The sequence below is a fragment of the Procambarus clarkii genome, chromosome 72, assembly GCF_040958095.1.
Source record: "Procambarus clarkii isolate CNS0578487 chromosome 72, FALCON_Pclarkii_2.0, whole genome shotgun sequence".
NCBI classification, from domain to species: domain Eukaryota; kingdom Metazoa; phylum Arthropoda; class Malacostraca; order Decapoda; family Cambaridae; genus Procambarus; species Procambarus clarkii.
Genome location: NC_091221.1, coordinates 1,283,828 through 1,306,695, shown reverse-complemented (window position 1 = coordinate 1,306,695; position 22,868 = coordinate 1,283,828).

Sequence of the window (22,868 nt, the reverse complement as noted above, 5' to 3'; positions counted from 1 at the left end):
GGTCTCGGAGAGGTGCGAGTAGTGGGTACTGATTTTTATATATTTAGTGCTGAGGGGAACTGGTGGAGAGAAGGGCGTCTTGAGCCTCACAAGACTGAGAGCGATTCAGTTTGGTCTCTGGTTGCTGCTCGACATGAGCGGCAGCTGATGATGATGATGAAGATTAAGCCACCCAAAAGGTGGCACGGGCATGAATAGCCCGTAAGTGGTGGCCTTTTTAAGCCATTACCAGTATCAAGAGCTGATACTGGAGATCTGTGGAGGTGCGAATGCACCCTGCGTGATGGGAGATGTCTCCCTTGTGAATGTGTTAAGATGAAAATGAAGCCACCCAATAGGTGGCACGGGCATGAATTGGTAAGTGGTGGCCCTTTTGAGCCATCACCAGTATCAATAGATGATACTGGAGATCTGTGGAGGGGGAGCGGCAGCGGTATTCAATGTTACCGCTTGAGTTTTGTGAATAAATTAAGATAACCCTTAATTAACTCCCACCCAATTCCTCACAACCTGCTGTGATGGTACCGACCAGTAGACATGTACAAAGTCATCATCACACGACAGTGATATGATTCCCACACCTCAGTGTATGAAAATGAGAGAAGCCTAAGGGTTCTGAATCACAAATGTACTGTACCCAGACAGAGACAGAGCTTCCGTAGCCTGGCTGAGAACATCGACACAACTCAGTTACACAGGCTGGGTGAATAGAGGATTACAGACAACCCAGGCTGGTATCCTGGGTTGTCTGTAACCCTTGGGAAAGGAGTTGGCAAACACCAGTAATCTGGTGGCACTGGTACATTCAGTACTGGTACTGAAACACCAGTAATCAGTGGGACGAAGACCTTGGTGAGTTTTTTGGAGAGAGAGAGAGAGTTCACTATTAAGTTGGAAGGATGGTGTCAGTAATATGGGAAGGGCGCAGGTTACTTGTCCCAATACACAACACAGATCTCCCACAGTGACAGCTCACATTTGTGTTGTTCACTTGTATGTTGTTTTGCATGGCGTGTAGGAAGACAATTCATATATGTGGGATATGAGGTGTTATAGTAACAACCAGATGGGTAGTAACTATAGAATGGGTTAGGGAGAAAAGTCACGTGAAGGCGTTGAAAACTGTGTATGAGAATTGATCAATAAATATATGAAGTAAAAATAGTGTGATATTTGTTCCCAGATAAATATCACGATGCGGGTAGCTTGTTTGGCTTAGCTTAATTAATAGTAATTATGTAATTCCAATTCTTTTAAAGCTCAATTTATATTGAGCAAATATAAATGGTATTAAAAGTTCAGTATTATTCGTGTCAGTGTAAAGTCAGTCCTTCCCTGGAAAGTGAAAAGTCAGTATCTTTTAATACTTTACCGTTACTGATCTAATTATAGAGGTAAAAATGATATACTAATCGAGAAATTGGGCGGTGGCAGCTCCCCCGCCACAGCCTTCCCCTGCCACAGCCCTCTCCTCCATCTCAAGAGAATATTTGAGTCAATGCCCCTCGTGTTATTCATGGGGGTGTTGACTGGTGCTGGCTGGGGTGTTGACTGGTGCTGGCTGGGGTGTTGACTGGTGCTGGCTGGGTGTTGACTGGTGCTGGCTGGTGTTGACTGGTGCTGGCTGGGGTGTTGACTGGTGCTGGCTGGGGTGTTGACTGGTGCTGGCTGGGGTGTTGACTGGTGCTGGCTGGGGTGTTGACTGGTGCTGGCTGGGGTGTTGACTGGTGCTGGCTGGGGTGTTGACTGGTGCTGGCTGGGGTGTTGACTGGTGCTGGCTGGGGTGTTGACTGGTGCTGGCTGGGGTGTTGACTGGTGCTGGCTGGGGTGTTGACTGGTGCTGGCTGGGGTGTTGACTGGTGCTGGCTGGGGTGTTGACTGGTGCTGGCTGGGGTGTTGACTGGTGCTGGCTGGTGTTGACTGGTGCTGGCTGGGGTGTTGACTGGTGCTGGCTGGGTGTTGACTGGTGCTGGCTGGCTTGTTGACTGGTGCTGGCTGGGGTGTTGACTGGTGCTGGCTGGCTTGTTGACTGATGCTGGCTGGGGTGTTGACTGGTGCTGGCTGGGGTGTTGACTGGTGCTGGCTGGGGTGTTGACTGGTGCTGGCTGGGGTGTTGACTGGTGCTGGCTGGGGTGTTGACTGGTGCTGGCTGGTGTTGACTGGTGCTGGCTGGGGTGTTGACTGGTGCTGGCTGGGTGTTGACTGGTGCTGGCTGGCTTGTTGACTGGTGCTGGCTGGGGTGTTGACTGGTGCTGGCTGGCTTGTTGACTGATGCTGGCTGGGGTGTTGACTGGTGCTGGCTGGGGTGTTGACTGGTGCTGGCTGGGGTGTTGACTGGTGCTGGCTGGGGTGTTGACTGGTGCTGGCTGGGGTGTTGACTGGTGCTGGCTGGTGTTGACTGGTGCTGGCTGGGGTGTTGACTGGTGCTGGCTGGGTGTTGACTGGTGCTGGCTGGCTTGTTGACTGGTGCTGGCTGGGGTGTTGACTGGTGCTGGCTGGGGTGTTGACTGGTGCTGGCTGGCTTGTTGACTGATGCTGGCTGGGGTGTTGACTGGTGCTGGCTGGGGTGTTGACTGGTGCTGGCTGGGGTGTTGACTGGTGCTGGCTGGGGTGTTGACTGGTGCTGGCTGGGGTGTTGACTGGTGCTGGCTGGGGTGTTGACGGGTGCTGGCTGGGGTGTTGACTGGTGCTGGCTGGGGTGTTGACTGGTGCTGGCTGGGGTGTTGACTGGTGCTGGCTGGGGTGTTGACTGGTGCAGGCTGGCTTGTTGACTGGTGCTGGCTGGTGTTGACTGGTGCTGGCTGGGGTGTTGACTGGTGCTGGCTGGTGTGTTGACTGGTGCTGGCTGGGGTGTTGACTGGTGCTGGCTGGTGTGTTGACTGGTGCTGGCTGGTGTGTTGACTGGTGCTGGCTGGTGTTGACTGGTGTTGGCTGGGGTGTTGACTGGTGCTGGCTGGGGGGTTGACTGGTGCTGGCTGGGGGGTTGACTGGTGCTGGCTGGGGTGTTGACTGGTGCTGGCTGGGGTGTTGACTGGTGCTGGCTGGGGTGTTGACTGGTGCTGGCTGGGGTGTTGACTGGTGCTGGCTGGGGTGTTGACTGGTGCTGGCTGGGGTGTTGACTGGTACTGGCTGGGGTGTTGACTGGTGTTGGCTGGGGTGTTGACTGGTGCTGGCTGGGGTGTTGACTGGTGCTGGCTGGGGTGTTGACTGGTGCTGGCTGGGTGTTGACTGGTGCTGGCTGGTGTTGACTGGTGCTGGCTGGTGTTGACTGGTGCTGGCTGGTGTGTTGACTGGTGCTGGCTGGGTGTTGACTGGTGCTGGCTGGTGTGTTGACTGGTGTTGGCTGGGGTGTTGACTGGTGCTGGCTGGGGTGTTGACTGGTGCTGGCTGGGGTGTTGACTGGTGCTGGCTGGGGTGTTGACTGGTGCTGGCTGGGGTGTTGACTGGTGCTGGCTGGGGTGTTGACTGGTGCTGGCTGGGGTGTTGACTGGTGCTGGCTGGGGTGTTGACTGGTGCTGGCTGGGGTGTTGACTGGTGCTGGCTGGGGTGTTGACTGGTGCTGGCTGGCTTGTTGACTGGTGCTGGCTGGTGTTGACTGGTGCTGGCTGGTGTGTTGACTGGTGTTGGCTGGTGTGTTGACTGGTGCTGGCTGGGGTGTTGACTGGTGCTGGCTGGTGTGTTGACTGGTGCTGGCTGGGGTGTTGACTGGTGCTGGCTGGTGTGTTGACTGGTGCTGGCTGGTGTGTTGACTGGTGCTGGCTGGGTGTTGACTGGTGCTGGCTGGTGTGTTGACTGGTGCTGGCTGGTGTTGACTGGTGCTGGCTGGTGTTGACTGGTGCTGGCTGGTGTTGACTGGTGCTGGCTGGTGTGTTGACTGGTGCTGGCTGGTGTTGACTGGTGCTGGCTAGTGTTGACTGGTGCTGGCTGGTGTGTTGACTGGTGCTGGCTGGTGTGTTGACTGGTGCTGGCTGGTGTGTTGACTGGTGCTGGCTGGTGTGTTGACTGGTGCTGGCTGGGGTGTTGACTGGTGCTGGATGGTGTGTTGACTGGTGCTGGCTGGGTGTTGACTGGTGCTGGCTGGTGTTGACTGGTGCTGGCTGGTGTTGACTGGTGCTGGCTGGTGTGTTGACTGGTGCTGGCTGGGTGTTGACTGGTGCTGGCTGGTGTGTTGACTGGTGCTGGCTGGTGTGTTGATTGGTGCTGGCTGGTGTGTTGACTGGTGCTGGCTGGGGTGTTGACTGGTGCTGGCTGGTGTGTTGACTGGTGCTGGCTGGTGTGTTGACTGGTGCTGGCTGGGGTGTTGACTGGTGCTGGCTGGGGTGTTGACTGGTGCTGGCTGGTGTGTTGACTGGTGCTGGCTGGGGTGTTGACTGGTGCTGGCTGGGGTGTTGACTGGTGCTGGCTGGTGTGTTGACTGGTGCTGGCTGGTGTGTTGACTGGTGCTGGCTGGTGTTGACTGGTGCTGGCTGGGGTGTTGACTGGTGCTGGCTGGGGTGTTGACTGGTGCTGGCTGGGGTGTTGACTGGTGCTGGCTGGGGTGTTGACTGGTGCTGGCTGGTGTGTTGACTGGTGCTGGCTGGGGTGTTGACTGGTGCTGGCTGGTGTGTTGACTGGTGCTGGCTGGGGTGTTGACTGGTGCTGGCTAGTGTTGACTGGTGCTGGCTAGTGTTGACTGGTGCTGGCTGGTGTGTTGACTGGTGCTGGCTGGGGTGTTGACTGGTGCTGGCTAGTGTTGACTGGTGCTGGCTGGGGTGTTGACTGGTGCTGGCTGGTGTGTTGACTGGTGCTGGCTGGGGTGTTGACTGGTGTTGGCTGGGGTGTTGACTGGTGCTGGCTGGGGTGTTGACTGGTGTTGGCTGGGGTGTTGACTGGTGCTGGCTGGGGTGTTGACTGGTGCTGGCTGGGGTGTTGACTGGTGCTGGCTGGGGTGTTGACTGGTGCTGGCTGGTGTGTTGACTGGTGCTGGCTGGGGTGTTGACTGGTGCTGGCTGGGGTGTTGACTGGTGCTGGCTGGGGTGTTGACTGGTGCTGGCTGGTGTGTTGACTGGTGCTGGCTGGGGTGTTGACTGGTGCTGGCTGGGGTGTTGACTGGTGCTGGCTGGGGTGTTGACTAATGCTGGCTGGTGTGTTGACTGGTGCTGGCTGGTGTTGACTGGTGCTGGCTGGGGTGTTGACTGGTGCTGGCTGGGGTGTTGACTGGTGCTGGCTGGGGTGTTGACTGGTGCTGGCTGGGGCGTTGACTGGTGCTGGCTGGGGCGTTGACTGGTGCTGGCTGGTGTGTTGACTGGTGCTGGCTGGGGTGTTGACTGGTGCTGGCTGGGGTGTTGACTGGTGCTGGCTGGGTGTTGACTGATGCTGGCTGGTGTTGACTGGTGCAGGCTGGGGTGTTGACTGGTGCTGGCTGGGGTGTTGACTGGTGCTGGCTGGGGTGTTGACTGGTGCTGGCTGGTGTTGACTGGTGCTGGCTGGTGTGTTGACTGGTGCTGGCTGGTGTGTTGACTGGTGCTGGCTGGGGTGTTGACTGGTGCTGGCTGGTGTGTTGACTGGTGCTGGCTGGTGTGTTGACTGGTGCTGGCTGGGGTGTTGACTGGTGCTGGCTGGGGTGTTGACTGGTGCTGGCTGGTGTGTTGACTGGTGCTGGCTGGTGCTGGCTGGTGTGTTGACTGGTGCTGGCTGGTGCTGGCTGGTGTGTTGACTGGTGCTGGCTGGGGTGTTGACTGGTGCTGGCTGGGGTGTTGACTGGTGCTGGCTGGTGTGTTGACTGGTGCTGGCTGGTGTGTTGACTGGTGCTGGCTGGTGCTGGCTGGTGCTGGCTGGTGCTGGCTGGGGTGTTGACTGGTGCTGGCTGGTGCTGGCTGGTGTGTTGACTGGTGCTGGCTGGGGTGTTGACTGATGCTGGCTGGGGTGTTGACTGGTGCTGGCTGGTGCTAGCTGGGGTGTTGACTGGTGTGTTGACTGGTGCTGGCTGGGGTGTTGACTGGTGCTGGCTGGGGTGTTGACTGGTGCTGGCTGGGGTGTTGACCGGTGCTGGCTGGTGTTGACTGGTGCTGGCTGGTGTGTTGACTGGTGCTGGCTGGGTGTTGACTGGTGCTGGCTGGTGTTGACTGGTGCTGGCTGGGGTGTTGACTGGTGCTGGCTAGTGTTGACTGGTGCTGGCTGGTGTGTTGACTGGTGCTGGCTGGGGTGTTGACTGGTGCTGGCTGGGGTGTTGACTGGTGCTGGCTGGGGTGTTGACTGGTGCTGGCTGGGGTGTTGACTGGTGCTGGCTGGGGTGTTGACTGGTGCTGGCTGGGGTGTTGACTGGTGCTGGCTGGGGTGTTGACTGGTGCTGGCTGGTGTGTTGACTGGTGCTGGCTGGGGTGTTGACTGGTGCTGGCTGGTGTGTTGACTGGTGCTGGCTGGGGTGTTGACTGGTGCTGGCTGGGGTGTTGACTGGTGCTGGCTGGGGTGTTGACTGGTGCTGGCTGGGGTGTTGACTGGTGCTGGCTGGTGTGTTGACTGGTGCTGGCTGGTGTGTTGACTGGTGCTGGCTGGGTGTTGACTGGTGCTGGCTGGGTGTTGACTGGTGCTGGCTGGGGTGTTGACTGGTGCTGGCTGGGTGTTGACTGGTGCTGGCTGGTGTTGACTGGTGCTGGCTGGGGTTGACTGGTGCTGGCTGGTGTGTTGACTGGTGCTGGCTGGTGTTGACTGGTGCTGGCTGGGGTTGACTGGTGCTGGCTGGTGTGTTGACTGGTGCTGGCTGGGTGTTGACTGGTGCTGGCTGGGGTGTTGACTGGTGCTGGCTGGGTGTTGACTGGTGCTGGCTGGTGTTGACTGGTGCTGGCGGGGTGTTGACTGGTGCTGGCTGGGTGTTGACTGGTGCTGGCTGGTGTGTTGACTGATGCTGGCTGGTGTTGACTGGTGCTGGCTGGGGGTTGACTGGTGCTGGCTGGGTGTTGACTGGTGCTGGCTGGTGTTGACTGGTGCTGGCTGGGGGTTGACTGGTGCTGGCTGGGTGTTGACTGGTGCTGGCTGGTGTTGACTGGTGCTGGCTGGGGTGTTGACTGGTGCTGGCTGGGGTGTTGACTGGTGCTGGCTGGGGTGTTGACTGGTGCTGGCTGGGGTGTTGACTGGTGCTGGCTGGGGTGTTGACTGGTGCTGGCTGGTGTTGACTGGTGCTGGCTGGTGTGTTGACTGGTGCTGGCTGGGTGTTGACTGGTGCTGGCTGGGGTGTTGACTGCTGCTGGCTGGTGTTGACTGGTGCTGGCTGGTGTGTTGACTGGTGCTGGCTGGGTGTTGACTGGTGCTGGCTGGGTGTTGACTGGTGCTGGCTGGGGTGTTGACTGGTGCTGGCTGGTGTTGACTGGTGCTGGCTGGTGTGTTGACTGGTGCTGGCTGGGTGTTGACTGGTGCTGGCTGGGGTGTTGACTGGTGCTGGCTGGGTGTTGACTGGTGCTGGCTGGTGTTGACTGGTGCTGGCTGGTGTTGACTGGTGCTGGCTGGTGTGTTGACTGGTGCTGGCTGGTGTGTTGACTGGTGCTGGCTGGTGTTGACTGGTGCTGGCTGGTGTGTTGACTGGTGCTGGCTGGGTGTTGACTGGTGCTGGCTGGGTGTTGACTGGTGCTGGCTGGTGTTGACTGGTGCTGGCTGGTGTGTTGACTGGTGCTGGCTGGGGTGTTGACTGGTGCTGGCTGGGTGTTGACTGGTGCTGGCTGGTGTGTTGACTGGTGCTGGCTGGGTGTTGACTGGTGCTGGCTGGTGAGTTGACTGGTGCTGGCTGGGGTGTTGACTGGGTGTTGACTGGTGCTGGCTGGTGCTGGCTGGTGCTGGCTGGTGAGTTGACTGGTGCTGGCTGGGGTGTTGACTGGTGCTGGCTGGGTGTTGACTGATGCTGGCTGGTGCTGGCTGGTGTGTTGACTGGTGCTGGCTGGTGTGTTGACTGGTGCTGGCTGGTGTTGACTGGTGCTGGCTGGGTGTTGACTGATGCTGGCTGGGGGTTGACTGGTGCTGGCTGGTGTTGACTGGTGCTGGCTGGGGTGTTGACTGGTGCTGGGTGGGTGTTGACTGATGCTGGCTGGGGGTTGACTGGTGCTGGCTGGGTGTTGACTGGTGCTGGCTGGGGTGTTGACTGGTGCTGGCTGGGGTGTTGACTGGTGCTGGCTGGGGTGTTGACTGGTGCTGGCTGGTGTTGACTGGTGCTGGCTGGGGTGTTGACTGGTGCTGGCTGGTGTTGACTGGTGCTGGCTGGTGTGTTGACTGATGCTGGCTGGTGTGTTGACTGGTGATGGCTGGGTGTTGACTGGTGCTGGCTGGGTGTTGACTGGTGCTGGCTGGTGTTGACTGGTGCTGGCTGGGGTGTTGACTGATGCTGGCTGGGGGTTGACTGGTGCTGGCTGGTGTTGACTGGTGCTGGCTGGTGTTGACTGGTGCTGGCTGGGGTGTTGACTGGTGCTGGGTGGGTGTTGACTGGTGCTTGCTGGGGGGTTGACTGGTGCTGGCTGGGGTGTTGACTGGTGCTGGCTGGTGTGTTGACTGGTGCTGGCTGGTGTTGGCTGGTGCTGGCTGGTGTTGACTGGTGCTGGCTGGGTGTTGACTGGTGCTGGCTGGTGTGTTGACTGGTTATGGCTGGTGTGTTGACTGGTGCTGGCTGGTGTTGACTGGTGCTGGCTGGTGCTGGCTGGTGCTGGCTGGTGAGTTGACTGGTGCTGGCTGGGGTGTTGACTGGTGCTGGCTGGGTGTTGACTGGTGCTGGCTGGGTGTTGACTGGTGCTGGCTGGTGTGTTGACTGGTGCTGGCTGGGTGTTGACTGGTGCTGGCTGGGTGTTGACTGGTGCTGGCTGGTGTGTTGACTGGTGCTGGCTGGTGTGTTGACTGGTGCTGGCTGGTGTGTTGACTGGTGCTGGCTGGTGCTGGCTGGTGTGTTGACTGGTGCTGGCTGGTGTGTTGACTGGTGCTGGCTGGTGCTGGCTGGTGTGTTGACTGGTGCTGGCTGGTGTGTTGACTGGTGCTGGCTGGTGCTGGCTGGTGTGTTGACTGGTGCTGGCTGGTGTGTTGACTGGTGCTGGCTGGTGTGTTGACTGGTGCTGGCTGGTGTGTTGACTGGTGCTGGCTGGGTGTTGACTGGTGCAGGCTGGGTGTTGACTGGTGCTGGCTGGGGTGTTGACTGGTGCTGGCTGGGGGTTGACTGGTGCTGGCTGGTGCTGGCTAGGGGTTGACTGGTGCTGGCTGGGTGTTGACTGGTGCTGGCTGGTGCTGGCTGGGGGTTGACTGGTGCTGGCTGGTGCTGGCTGGTGTGTTGACTGGTGCTGGCTGGGGTGTTGACTGGTGCTGGCTGGGGGGTTGACTGGTGCTGGCTGGGGTGGTGACTGGTGCTGGCTGGGGTGTTGACTGGTGCTGGCTGGTGTGTTGACTGGTGCTGGCTGGTGTGTTGACTGGTGCTGGCTGGGGTGTTGACTGGTGCTGGCTGGGTGTTGACTGGTGCTGGCTGGGTGTTGACTGGTGCTGGCTGGTGTTGACTGGTGCTGGCTGGGTGTTGACTGGTGCTGGCTGGTGTGTTGACTGGTGCTGGCTGGTGTGTTGACTGGTGCTGGCTGGTGTTGACTGGTGCTGGCTGGGTGTTGACTGATGCTGGCTGGTGTTGACTGGTGCTGGCTGGGGTGTTGACTGGTGCTGGCTGGGGTGTTGACTGGTGCTGGGTGGGTGTTGACTGATGCTGGCTGGGGGTTGACTGGTGCTGGCTGGGTGTTGACTGGTGCTGGCTGGGGTGTTGACTGGTGCTGGCTGGGGTGTTGACTGGTGCTGGCTGGGGTGTTGACTGGTGCTGGCTGGGGTGTTGACTGGTGCTGGCTGGTGTTGACTGGTGCTGGCTGGGGTGTTGACTGGTGCTGGCTGGTGTTGACTGGTGCTGGCTGGTGTGTTGACTGATGCTGGCTGGTGTTGACTGGTGCTGGCTGGTGTGTTGACTGGTGCTGGCTGGGTGTTGACTGGTGCTGGCTGGGTGTTGACTGGTGCTGGCTGGTGTTGACTGGTGCTGGCTGGGGTGTTGACTGATGCTGGCTGGGGGTTGACTGGTGCTGGCTGGTGTTGACTGGTGCTGGCTGGTGTTGACTGGTGCTGGCTGGGGTGTTGACTGGTGCTGGGTGGGTGTTGACTGGTGCTTGCTGGGGGGTTGACTGGTGCTGGCTGGGGTGTTGACTGGTGCTGGCTGGTGTGTTGACTGGTGCTGGCTGGTGTTGGCTGGTGCTGGCTGGTGTTGACTGGTGCTGGCTGGGTGTTGACTGGTGCTGGCTGGTGTGTTGACTGGTTATGGCTGGTGTGTTGACTGGTGCTGGCTGGTGTTGACTGGTGCTGGCTGGTGCTGGCTGGTGCTGGCTGGTGAGTTGACTGGTGCTGGCTGGGGTGTTGACTGGTGCTGGCTGGGTGTTGACTGGTGCTGGCTGGGTGTTGACTGGTGCTGGCTGGTGTGTTGACTGGTGCTGGCTGGGTGTTGACTGGTGCTGGCTGGGTGTTGACTGGTGCTGGCTGGTGTGTTGACTGGTGCTGGCTGGTGTGTTGACTGGTGCTGGCTGGTGTGTTGACTGGTGCTGGCTGGTGCTGGCTGGTGTGTTGACTGGTGCTGGCTGGTGTGTTGACTGGTGCTGGCTGGTGCTGGCTGGTGTGTTGACTGGTGCTGGCTGGTGTGTTGACTGGTGCTGGCTGGTGCTGGCTGGTGTGTTGACTGGTGCTGGCTGGTGTGTTGACTGGTGCTGGCTGGTGTGTTGACTGGTGCTGGCTGGTGTGTTGACTGGTGCTGGCTGGGGTGTTGACTGGTGCTGGCTGGTGTTGACTGGTGCTGGCTGGGGGGTTGACTGGTGCTGGCTGGTGTGTTGACTGGTGCTGGCTGGGGGGTTGACTGGTGCTGGCTGGTGTGTTGACTGGTGCTGGCTGGGGTGTTGACTGGTGCTGGCTGGGGTGTTGACTGGTGCTGGCTGGGTGTTGACTGGTGCTGGCTGGGTGTTGACTGGTGCTGGCTGGGTGTTGACTGGTGCTGGCTGGGGTGTTGACTGGTGCTGGCTGGTGCTGGCTGGGGGTTGACTGGTGCTGACTGGTGCTGGCTGGTGCTGGCTAGGGGTTGACTGGTGCTGGCTGGGTGTTGACTGGTGCTGGCTGGTGCTGGCTGAGATTGACTGGTGCTGGCTGGTGCTGGCTGGTGTGTTGACTGGTGCTGGCTGGGGTGTTGACTGGTGCTGGCTGGGGGGTTGACTGGTGCTGGCTGGGGTGGTGACTGGTGCTGGCTGGGGTGTTGACTGGTGCTGGCTGGTGTGTTGACTGGTGCTGGCTGGTGTGTTGACTGGTGCTGGCTGGGGTGTTGACTGGTGCTGGCTGGGTGTTGACTGGTGCTGGCTGGTGTTGACTGGTGCTGGCTGGGTGTTGACTGGTGCTGGCTGGTGTGTTGACTGGTGCTGGCTGGGGTGTTGACTGGCGCTGGCTGGGGTGTTGACTGGTGCTGGGTGGGTGTTGACTGGTGCTGGCTGGTGTTGACTGATGCTGGCTGGTGTGTTGACTGGTGCTGGCTGGGGTGTTGACTGGTGCTGGGTGGGTGTTGACTGGTGCTGGCTGGTGTTGACTGATGCTGGCTGGTGTGTTGACTGGTGCTGGCTGGTGTTGACTGATGCTGGCTGGGGTGTTGACTGGTGCTGGCTGGGGTGTTGACTGGTGCTGGCTGGGTGTTGACTGGTGCTGGCTGGTGCTGGCTGGGGGGTTGACTGGTGCTGGCTGGTGTGTTGACTGGTGCTGGCTGGTGTTGACTGATGCTGGCTGGTGTGTTGACTGGTGCTGGCTGGTGTTGACTGATGCTGGCTGGGTGTTGACTGGTGCTGGGTGGGTGTTGACTGGTGCTGGCTGGGGTGTTGACTGGTGCTGGCTGGTGCTGGCTGGGGGGTTGACTGGTGCTGGCTGGTGTGTTGACTGGTGCTGGCTGGTGTGTTGACTGGTGCTGGCTGGTGTTGACTGGTGCTGGCTGGTGTGTTGACTGGTGCTGGCTGGGTGTTGACTGGTGCTGGCTGGGGTGTTGACTGGTGCTGGCTGGGGTGTTGACTGGTGCTGGCTGGGTGTTGACTGGTGCTGGCTGGGGTGTTGACTGGTGCTGGCTTGGGTGTTGACTGGTGCTGGCTGGTGTGTTGACTGGTGCTGGCTGGTGTGTTGACTGGTGCTGGCTGGGGTGTTGACTGGTGCTGGCTGGGGTGTTGACTGGTGCTGGCTGGTGTGTTGACTGGTGCTGGCTGGGGTGTTGACTGGTGCTGGCTGGGGTGTTGACTGGTGCTGGCTGGTGTGTTGACTGGTGCTGGCTGGTGTGTTGACTGGTGCTGGCTGGGGTGTTGACTGGTGCTGGCTGGGGTGTTGACTGGTGCTGGCTGGTGTGTTGACTGGTGCTGGCTGGTGTGTTGACTGGTGCTGGCTGGGGTGTTGACTGGTGCTGGCTGGGGTGTTGACTGGTGCTGGCTGGGGTGTTGACTGGTGCTGGCTGGGGTGTTGACTGGTGCTGGCTGGTGTTGACTGGTGCTGGCTGGTGTGTTGACTGGTGCTGGCTGGTGTTGACTGGTGGTGGCTGGGGTGTTGACTGGTGCTGGCTGGGGTGTTGACTGGTGCTGGCTGGGGTGTTGACTGGTGCTGGCTGGGGTGTTGACTGGTGCTGGCTGGTGTTGACTGGTGCTGGCTGGTGTGTTGACTGGTGTTGGCTGGGGTGTTGACTGGTGCTGGCTGGTGTGTTGACTGGTTCTGGCTGGTGTTGACTGGTGCTGGCTGGTGTGTTGACTGGTGCTGGCTGGTGTTGACTGGTGCTGGCTGGTGTTGACTGAAATAAATCGTCCCCTCTTCCTCTCCCCCATCCCCCACTCCCAGGTCCCCTTGTCCTCCCTCCGTTCTCCAATCCCCTGTCCCCTCGTCCCCACCATCCCCAACTTTCCCATCGCTTCATCCTCCCCACCATCACTTCCGTCCCCTCGTCCTCCCCACCATTCCCCACTCCCTCGTCTGATGCATTCCCAAATGATTTGATGTTCCCATCAGAAAATAGGGAACATCAAATGATCTGATGTTCCAATCACTAAAAAATAAGAACAGTTAAAAAAACGAAATGAAAAACAATGAAAAAATAAAAAAATATACTATACTCATGAAATGAATGGTATGGTAAACAACACAGCTCAATTCCAAGGCAATGTCACACAAAATAATTAAATCAAAATGAAAATAAATCAAAATCTATGAAAATTCAATTTATCAATGCAATCGGAAACATTGAAATGGAATTGTAGCATATTTAGTATAGTGTGTGTTGTTATTCCGTGCAACAGATGACACTGTTTTTCGAAAAAAAGCATGTTTTTACCTGTCACAGGTGTTACATTTGTATAGAAGGTATATAAAATTATGCAAAAATTAAAATAAAACGTTGTGTCAAAATTTCAAAGCATTCTGCAAAGAACTTTTGGAGATTACAGCGTGTGTTGCACCTACGTCCGTCAGATGGCACTGTTTAAAAAAAAAACATGTTTTTTTCTTTCACAGGTGAGGCATGTATGTAGTAGGTATATAAAAACACGCGCCTATTCAAATGCAACGTTGTGGCAAAATTTCAGAGCGATCGGTAAAGAGGTTTCAAAGATTTCCCCTCACATGAAAAACACGTAAAAAACACAGTTTTTCAAAAAAACATTTTTTATCCTGTCACAGACATGACATCTATATAGTATTTATACAAGTAAGTAAGTAAGTAGTTATCAATAGAAGGCACCAAACCAGGAAGGCTATGTAGTACCATCAAATGCGCAGAATAATCAAAGGGCGCTAAATATCACCAAGGATGCCAATACGAGAACAAAAACGCATAAGGCGAACGATATCAAAAGTATCCGAGTCACCAAGAATTCTATTGAGGGATAGGTGACCGCGCGGGGCGGTCGGAAAGCAAGCCACACGCTCGTGCTGGAAGTCAGGACATTCAAGAAGGACATGCACGACCGTAAGAGGGACAATGCAATTAGGACAATAAGGAGCAGGGTGGCGCTCCATCAAGTGACCAAGGGTTATGGGAGTATGGCCAATACGCAACTTCGCCAGAGTCGTTTTACATCGTCGGTTACGGTGGAAGGAGGACGGCCATGAGGAAACACAACATTTAAGAGTACGTAGCTTGTTACCAGTAACAGACGACCAAGAAGCCTGCCAACGGGTAAGGACTGAGGAATGGATAACCGGGTAAAAGTCGGAATATGGAATACCTTTACGAGAGATGGGACAAGAGCAGACAGCTTCCCTGGCGGCAGCATCCACACGCTCATTTAAAGACACACCAATATGGCTGCGAACCCAACAAAACTCAACCGACTTAAATTTACTGTGAACAAAAAACAGCTAATGCTGGATCTCGACAACCACTGGATGAACCGGATTAAAGGACCCGAGAGCCATGAGGGCACTACGAGAGTCAACAACAACTACAAAGGAAGACTGACAACGAGAAAGCAGGAGGCGAAGAGCATAAAGCTCCGCTGTGAAGATGCTAGTCTCCGGAGGTAAGCGACACATATAAGTGCGATCAGGAAAAATAACAGAGTAGCTAACACCGTCCGCAGACTTAGACCCATCGGTGAAGACAGAAACGGAGCGCGAGTGAGAAGAAAAGTGCTCAAGGAAAAGGTGTTTTAGAACCATAGGAGGGGTAAAAGCTTTAGTGATGCGGGTCAAGGATGTACAAAACTGCGGAAGGGGGACTCTCCACGGGGGCAAAGAAGGAACAACACGAGGAGAAACATTAGAAATACGAACGGAAAGAGAATCCTGTAAGCGAGATAACCGGACAGAAAGAGGGAGGTGGTGAAGAGGAACAGGAACCGCAGGAGGGGTAAAAGTTAAAGCACGACAGAGGCGAGAGGAAGGATGTTGCAAGGACCGTGCAAGATAGCGAAGACAGTAGCGATCATGGCGGTCCTGGAGAGACAGGAAGCCAGTGTCAACATACAAGCTAAGGACGGGAGTCGAACGAAAGGCACCAGAACTGAGGTGCAACCCAGTATGGTGCAAAGCATCAAGATGGCAAAGAGTAGAAGGAGAAGCAGACGAGTAAGCAGGGCAACCATAATCGAGCTTAGACAGGACGAGAGAGGAATGTAAAGCAAGGAGTGCGCGCCTATCTGCTCCCCAAGAAGTATGGGACAATATCCGAAGGAGGGTAAGGGCCTTAGATCACTCAACACGGAGGTAAGATATATGGGGCAACCAAGACAAACGAGTGTCAAAGACTAACCCCAAAAGAACGACATGCTTCCGAGTAAAAGTCATAGCACAAGTCTTAGACATAGAGAACCTGAAGCCATGATCGGTGGCCCAAGACGACACTGCATCAATCGCAAGTTGAAGCTGGCATTGAAGGAGAGGCGAATCATCACCCTGACAGCAAAGGGTAAGATCATCGACATAGAGAGCAGAGAAGATGCCTGAAGGAAGAGAGGAAAGAAGACCATTGAGGGCAACCAGAAAAAGAGTAGTGCTCGGAACACTACCCTGGGGCAAACCTTCGTATTGCTGAAAAGAGGGAGAGAGAGCGGTACCAAGCTGCACCCGAAAGGAACGACGAGAGAGAAAGCTGCAGAGAAAGAGAGGGAGATGACCACGAAGGCCAAAAGAATGAAGCTGGGATAGAATATGATACCGCCAAGTGGTGTCGTAAGCCTTTTCCTGGTTAAAAAGGACGGCAACAACGGAGGTCTTCGCAGCAAAAGCAGTACGAATATAGACCTCCAAGTTCACCAGGACATCTGTCGTGCTGCGGCACTTGTGGAAACCAAATTGAGAAGGGGAGAGGAGGTGATGGTGTTCCAGGAACCACATCAGACGAACGTTAACCATACGTTCATAGAGTTTGCAGACACAACTTGTGAGGGCAATTGGGCGAAAGTCCTTAGGGGAAGTACTCAGAGACCCCGGTTTGCGAACAGGGAGGACAACGGCATCGAGCCAGTCCTCAGGGACTGACGACGACTCCCAGATCCAATTATACAGACTCAGTAAATACTGAGACGTGCACGGAGGGAGATGGCGAAGCATCTCATAATGAATACCATCGGAGCCTGCCGCCGTAGAACCGCAGAGGGCCAGGGCAGAACGAAGTTCAGAGAGAGAGAAGGGATCATTATAGGGAAGTCGAAGACGAGTGCAGAAATCTAAAGGACGAGACTCAAGGACAGGTTTACGAAGAAGGAAAGATTGGGGAAGATGAAGACCAGAGCTAACAGAAGAAAAGTGGGAACCCAGTTCGGAAGCGACCTGCAACGGGTCCGCCACAAGAGTACCACGGAGGTGAAGGACCGTTGAAACATCGGGAACGAACTTACCCGCTATCTTGCGGATACGCTTCCAGATCTGTGGCAGAGGAGTTTCAGACGTAATGGTGGAGACATAAGATGCCCAACATTCACGTTTAGCCGTACGGATGGCCCTATAGGCCACCACACTCACCTTCCGAAAGAAAAGAAAAGAATCGGCTGTCTGCCGACAGCGGTGTCTCTTCCAGGCTGCACACTTACAGCGGACAGCCCGAGCACAGTCCGCATTCCACCAGGGAACGCACTTCCGTGGACCCCGAGAGGAAGAGCGAGGAATAGAGCGGAGGGCAGCGTCGAAGACAGTGTCATGAAAAAGGAGGAGAGAGCGAGGGAGAGGTAGAAGGGAGAGGTCAGAGAGAGCAGCGCCGAGGGTAAAGAGGTCCCAGTCCGCTTTCGCAAACTGCCATCTAGGGAAGGAGAGGGGAGGGCGAAAAGAGAAAAAGGTAACAAGGATGAGGAAATGATCACTGCCATGGAGGTCATCAAGAACCTGCCACGTGAAATCTAAGTAAAGAGAAGACGAGCAAAGAGAAAGATCAAGACAGGAAAGGGTGCGAGTCTGAGAGTCCAAATGCATGGGCTCACCAGAATTCAGAAGAGACAGGGAAGAAGAGAGGATAAACGGTTCAAGAAGGCGACCCCAGGTGTTCATCAGAACATCACCCCAAAGGGAATGACAACAATTGAAATCACCCAGCAGGAGCACAGGCTCCGGCAAGGAGTCCAGTAAGTGTTTCAGATCAGAAAGAGAAAGCGGGACACTTGGGGGGAGATAAATGGAACAAACAGTGTACCATTTCCCCACAAAGATACGAGCAGCAGAACAATGGAGAGGCGAAGGAAAAAGTAAGGGGACAAAGGGAACATCTGAGCGAATCAAGAGAGCAGAAGAGTTAGGAGCCCCAGCAACAGCTGGGGGGAGGGGGGGCGGGAAGGGGAGAGAAAGGAATAACCACGAAAGCGACCAGGACGAGCACCAAGCATCGGCTCCTGGAGACAGACACAAAGGGGCGAAAACCGCGAAATCAGAAGTTGGAGTTCGAGAAAATTGGCGTAATAACCTCGAACGTTCCATTGAAGAATAGACATCGACGGGAAGAGAAAGGACAACAACAGAGAAAAAGGAAGAAACAAAGGTGAAAGAGCAACACAGCAGGTTAAAAAAGATCATGGTCGGGATCAGGGTCAGCAAAGTCAGGGTTAGAGGGCATGGGTAAACTGAGCAAAGACGGAGGGAAGGAAGCGGGAGAACAGACCAGAGGTGGGCGGGTGGGGTCCGGCAGAGGAGGAGGAAGAGGAGGAGACAACGGAGAGGAGTAGTCAAGGACAGCAGCAGGAAGAGGGGGAGTAAAAAGAGGGGGAGCGCACTTCAGCAAGGGCAGCAACCGAGAGGGAAGCGGGGGCCAAAGAAACCTCCATAGCAGGAACAGGGGGCACAACCACCGAAACGGGAGGGGAAGGAGCAATAGAGTCAGTAGTAGGGGCCGAGGAAGAGAGCGAAGCCGTCTTACCCGTCAGGGAGGAGGAAGGGGAGGAACCAGGCTTACGCTTCTGACTTAAGGAGACTGGTGTCCCAGCAACTACGTACCAGGCAGAAGGGGGATTGGAAGGGGGATCGGAGGGAAACGAGGAAGAAGACACAGGAGACATGACAGACTGGGTAGAAAGAAGGGGAACCCCAGACAGAGGACCAGGAGGGGGACCCTTCGGGACAGAACTCAAAGGAACAGAGGAGGGGGCAGTGGGCGTATCAGGGTCCAAGGCCCGGAAACGGTTGTGAGTCTGAGGAAGGTGGGAAGGACGAGGAGAGGAAGAGCACAACACGCGAGCTTAAGAGACGTTAGCATAAGGCGGGAGCCGGCGAACATGGCGCCTCGCCTCAGGAAAAGATGAACGCTCCCAGTGCTTCAAGTTGAGGACGGCTGCCTCAAGCTTGTAATGGATACACGCACGGGAGAAGGTAGAATGGGCCTCACCGCAGTTGAGGCAGTGAACCTGGGGAGAAGTGCACTCCGACTTAGAGTGACCATCGCCCCCACACAAAGGACAGAGAGAGACAGTCCCAGAGCAGCGGAGGGCACAATGCCCAAACCTCCAGCACTTGTTACAGAGCCTAGGAGAAAGAATGTACTCCTGGACAGAGCACCTGGCACCAGCAAGAATGACAGAGGATGGAAGGGTCCTACCATCAAAGGTAATCTTCACAACCCGAAGGGGTTGATGGCGACGACCACGAGGGGGACGAGTAAACATGTCCACCCGGAGGACAGAATGGCCCTGGGCATCGAGGACATGCCGAATATCATCGAGGCAGTCCTGCAGATTCCGAACACCGGTCGCAACATGGGGCAGGAGGAGAATAGTGCCAACACTGTCATTTAACTGAGCATTCACGGGGGGCCCTCGTAGCCTGGTGGATAGCGCGCAGGACTCGTAATTCTGTGGTGCGGGTTCGATTCCCGTACGAGGCAGAAACAAATGGGCAAAGTTTCTTTCACCCTGAATGCCCCTGTTACCTAGCAGTAAATAGGTACCTGGGAGTTAGTCAGCTGTCACGGGCTGCTTCCTGGGGGTGGAGGCCTGGTCGAGGACCGGGCCGCGGGGACACTAAAGCCCCGAAATCATCTCAAGATAACCTCAAGATAGATTCTTTGAGACCCGAAGAGGGGTCTCGCCAAGGCAGGATAAGGCAGCCAAGCAGGAAGCCGCATCCTGAGGAGCAGCAACGACACGTGTACCGAGATGAGTAGGGTTGAAGGTAACAGAGGCATCTACGAAATCAACATGATGTCGATGGAGGGAGAAATCGTCAGGAGGCGCAGAATAAAGAGGGAGGAAATCAAAGTATTTGGCCCACGAAGCAGGACCAAACAAGGCTTGATAGGCACCAGAACGGGAATTAATCGAGCGAGTGTGGCTGTGTCGAGGACAGCATTGAGAACCCCCAGAGAGAGGGGGGTTAAAAGGCGCAGTAGTTACAATTAGAGATGGAGCCGTGCCAGAGGACTAGGTAGTTACCACTGGGGGCTTGGGGCTCGACCCAACCACAGAGGAGGGAGGGAAGCCGAGGGGAGTAGTCAGAGAGGCCAAAGGAGGAGCAAGGTCGGGGCCCAATGCAGTGGAGGCTACAGAGCCCGGTCTTCCAACACAGAGCGACTTGTGGGGCTTGGTCGCCCACCCCGCGAGCCTGAGAAGGTAAAGGAGGAACAGAACACAACATAGGTACAAAACATAAACATTCATTCACGAATGTGCCCCCACACCCACCATGGAGCCACAATTAGAGGCAGCTACACCCAACAAGAAGCTATCGCCGATCATGACGGGGCCTCCTAGGGGTGTGCCGTGAGTATACGTCCCACAAACGCCACCTTAAGAACCGTCAGTCCGTCGAGATCGGGTTCAGTGACGAAAGGGGAATTGACAATAAAAGGTTCCCCTCGCTCTCCACGTTGGGTACTACAGTTCTACGGGTGCAAGAGTATGCCTCCTCAAGCACCCGGGCGTCAAAATAGAAGAAGTCCAAAGGAATAACCAGAACAAGCAAAAGGTCGGCAGGAAACGACAAGCAGATAGGAGAAGAGGGGGGAGAAAAACGGAACAGAAGGAAAAGAAAAAGTTGTTCAGCAAAATTTGAGAGGACAGCAGCAGGAGCACAAGGCTATAAAAGGACAGAGGACTGTCCCAAGGAGCATCACACTCCGGCAGCCGTCCACTAAGCCTCCTCACGGCATCAACGAGCTGAACGGGGAGGGGGTATTTATACAAAAACCTGCTCGGATGTGAATGGATCATTGTGTGCAAATTTCAAAGGAACCAGTAAAGATTTTGTTTTTTTTCTCTCTTTTGATTTCTCCAATTTTTTATTTCTCCAAAGGTTTTGGAGATTAGCGATTTTGAACAAACGAACATTTACATTTTTATTGATTTAAATATATACTTCCTTTGGATAATAAATACTTGTAGAGTGATTTAAGTTGTTTAGTGGAATTTTCCTCATTGTCTATTATATATATAATTTATCAATTCAATTCATCCACGATCTGCTTTATTGAATAAGCCCCTATGAACTGTGCAAGCACTCCTTAGTCTACTTCAATAGATAAGCCCCTTGTGATTGAGTTATACCACACTTAACATAAATTCCTCTCTCCCTTTTCAAGTAATTGGGGATCCACACTCACGGAGTGAAGAGCAATTGATTGGCCCCGTTCCCACAATCAATTAGCCGGACTATGGAGTCAGTCGGGATCGGTGGTGGCGGCGTTCTTTCTAAGTCTCTGGTGAGTTTCCTGGTACTGAGCTACAATATCCTGGCTTTGTGGTTTCCTGGGTGATCAAACGCCCACCGTAACAGGAGTTGTACTGAGGCTACAGCAAGTAGGAACTCTGGTGAACATCATGGATCTGGGTACATAAAGGCCAGAGTTTTAACTAATCAAGAGAAGAGAGGTTAATTAAGATCTGGCCCTGTTACAGTGGTGGTGGTATTGGTGGTGGTGGTGATGGTACTGGTGGTGGTGGTGGTGGTTTTTGTGGTGGTGGTACTGGGGATGATGGTGGTTGTGGTGGTGGTACTGGAGATGATGGTGGTTGTGGTGGTGGTACTGGGGATAATGGTGGTTGTGGTGGTGGTACTGGGGATAAGGGTTGTTGTGGTGGTGGTACTGGGGATGATGGTGGTTGTGGTGGTGGTACTGGGGATGATGGTGGTTGTGGTGGTGGTACTGGGGATGATGGTGGTTGTGGTGGTGGTACTGGGAATAATGGTGGTTGTGGTGGTGGTACTGGGGATAAGGGTTGTTGTGGTGGTGGTACTGGGGATAATGGTGGTTGTGGTGGTGGTACTGGGGATGATAGTGGTTCTGGTGGTGGTACTGGGGATAAGGGTTGTTGTGGCGGTGGTACTGGGGATAATGGTGGTTGTGGTGGTGGTACTGGGGATAATGGTGGTTGTGGTGGTGGTACTGGGGATAATGGTGGTTGTGGTGGTGGTACTGGGGATAATGGTGGTTGTGGTGGTGGTACTGGGGATGATGGTGGTTGTGGTGGTGGTACTGGGGATAATGGTGGTTGTGGTGGTGGTACTGGGGATAAGGGTTGTTGTGGTGGTGGTACTGGGGATGATGGTGGTTGTGGTGGTGGTACTGGGGATGATGGTGGTTGTGATGGTGGTACTGGGGATGATGGTGATTGTGGTGGTGGTACTGGGGATGATGGTGGTTGTGGTGGTGGTACTGGGGATGATGGTGGTTGTGGTGGTGGTACTGGGGATGATGGTGGTTGTGGTGGTGGTACTGGGGATGATGGTGGTTGTGGTGGTGGTACTGGGGATGATGGTGGTTGTTGTGGTGGTACTGGGGATGATGGTGGTTGTTGTGGTGGTACTGGGGATGATGGTGGTTGTTGTGGTGGTACTGGGGATGATGGTGGTTGTGGTGGTGGTACTGGGGATAATGGTGGTTGTGGTGGTGGTACTGGGGATGATGGTGGTTGTGGTGGTGGTACTGGGGATAATGGTGGTTGTGGTGGTGGTACTGGGGATGATGGTGGTTGTGGTGGTGGTACTGGGGATAATGGTGGTTGTTGTGGTGGTACTAGAGAGTAGTAGGGATGAAGCGTTAGCGAGGACTGAAACTTTTTAGGCCAGTCCTCGCTAACGCTTCAAGGTTTCCAGGTAAATTTTGCCATTTCCCGCTAAGTTCTTAAAGAGTTCTTATGGGAAAGTTCAGGGCAAAAGTTCCCGATTTGAACTTAAAGGTTTCTTATGGAGGAAATTAAAATATTGCCAGAGTCCAGTTAAAGACCGAAATTAGTCAGAGTCCATTCTTAAGACCAAAAATTCACCAGAGACTAGTTTAAGCCCAAAATAATGTCAGAGTCCATTTAAGATCGAAATAATTTCAGAGACTATTTTAGACAAAAATATTGTCCAAGACCAGTTTAAGCCCAAATTTTGACAGAGACCATTTTGAGACCAAAAATATGACAGTCCGTTCTAAGACCAAAAATTATTCAGAGACCCACTGAAGACCGAATTTCTTCAGAGCCTAGTTGAAGACCAAAATTAAACATTCAGATCCTGCAGCCACTCAACAAGAGGTAGAAGAGCTTGTTGATAGAGCTCAGGTGCAAGGGAGAATTGTGTAAAACCCTGGTTTGTGTCTCAGAGAGGCTGCAGAATCCGAGAAAAGTCAGTAGAACCTCCGGTTGCAATTCTTTTACCATGCCGTAGCTCAGTCAATTAAGGCAGCATCTGGGATCCTTTCGAATGTAGGTTCGAACCCTCGTCACGGCCCTTGTGGATTTGTTCATATTCTCTTCTTTTCGTGTTCTTTGTTTCTTAACACTAACTAGCAGTACCCGGCCACGCGTTGCTGTGACTCAGCAACGCATGTGCGTTGCTGAGCCACAGCAACTTTCCCTGTCCGCCAGTCCTCCCCACCATTCACCCCTCACCCGTTTCCTCGGCTTCCCAACCATTCCCCACTCCACTGCTCCTTCGTCCTGCCCACCATTCCCCAC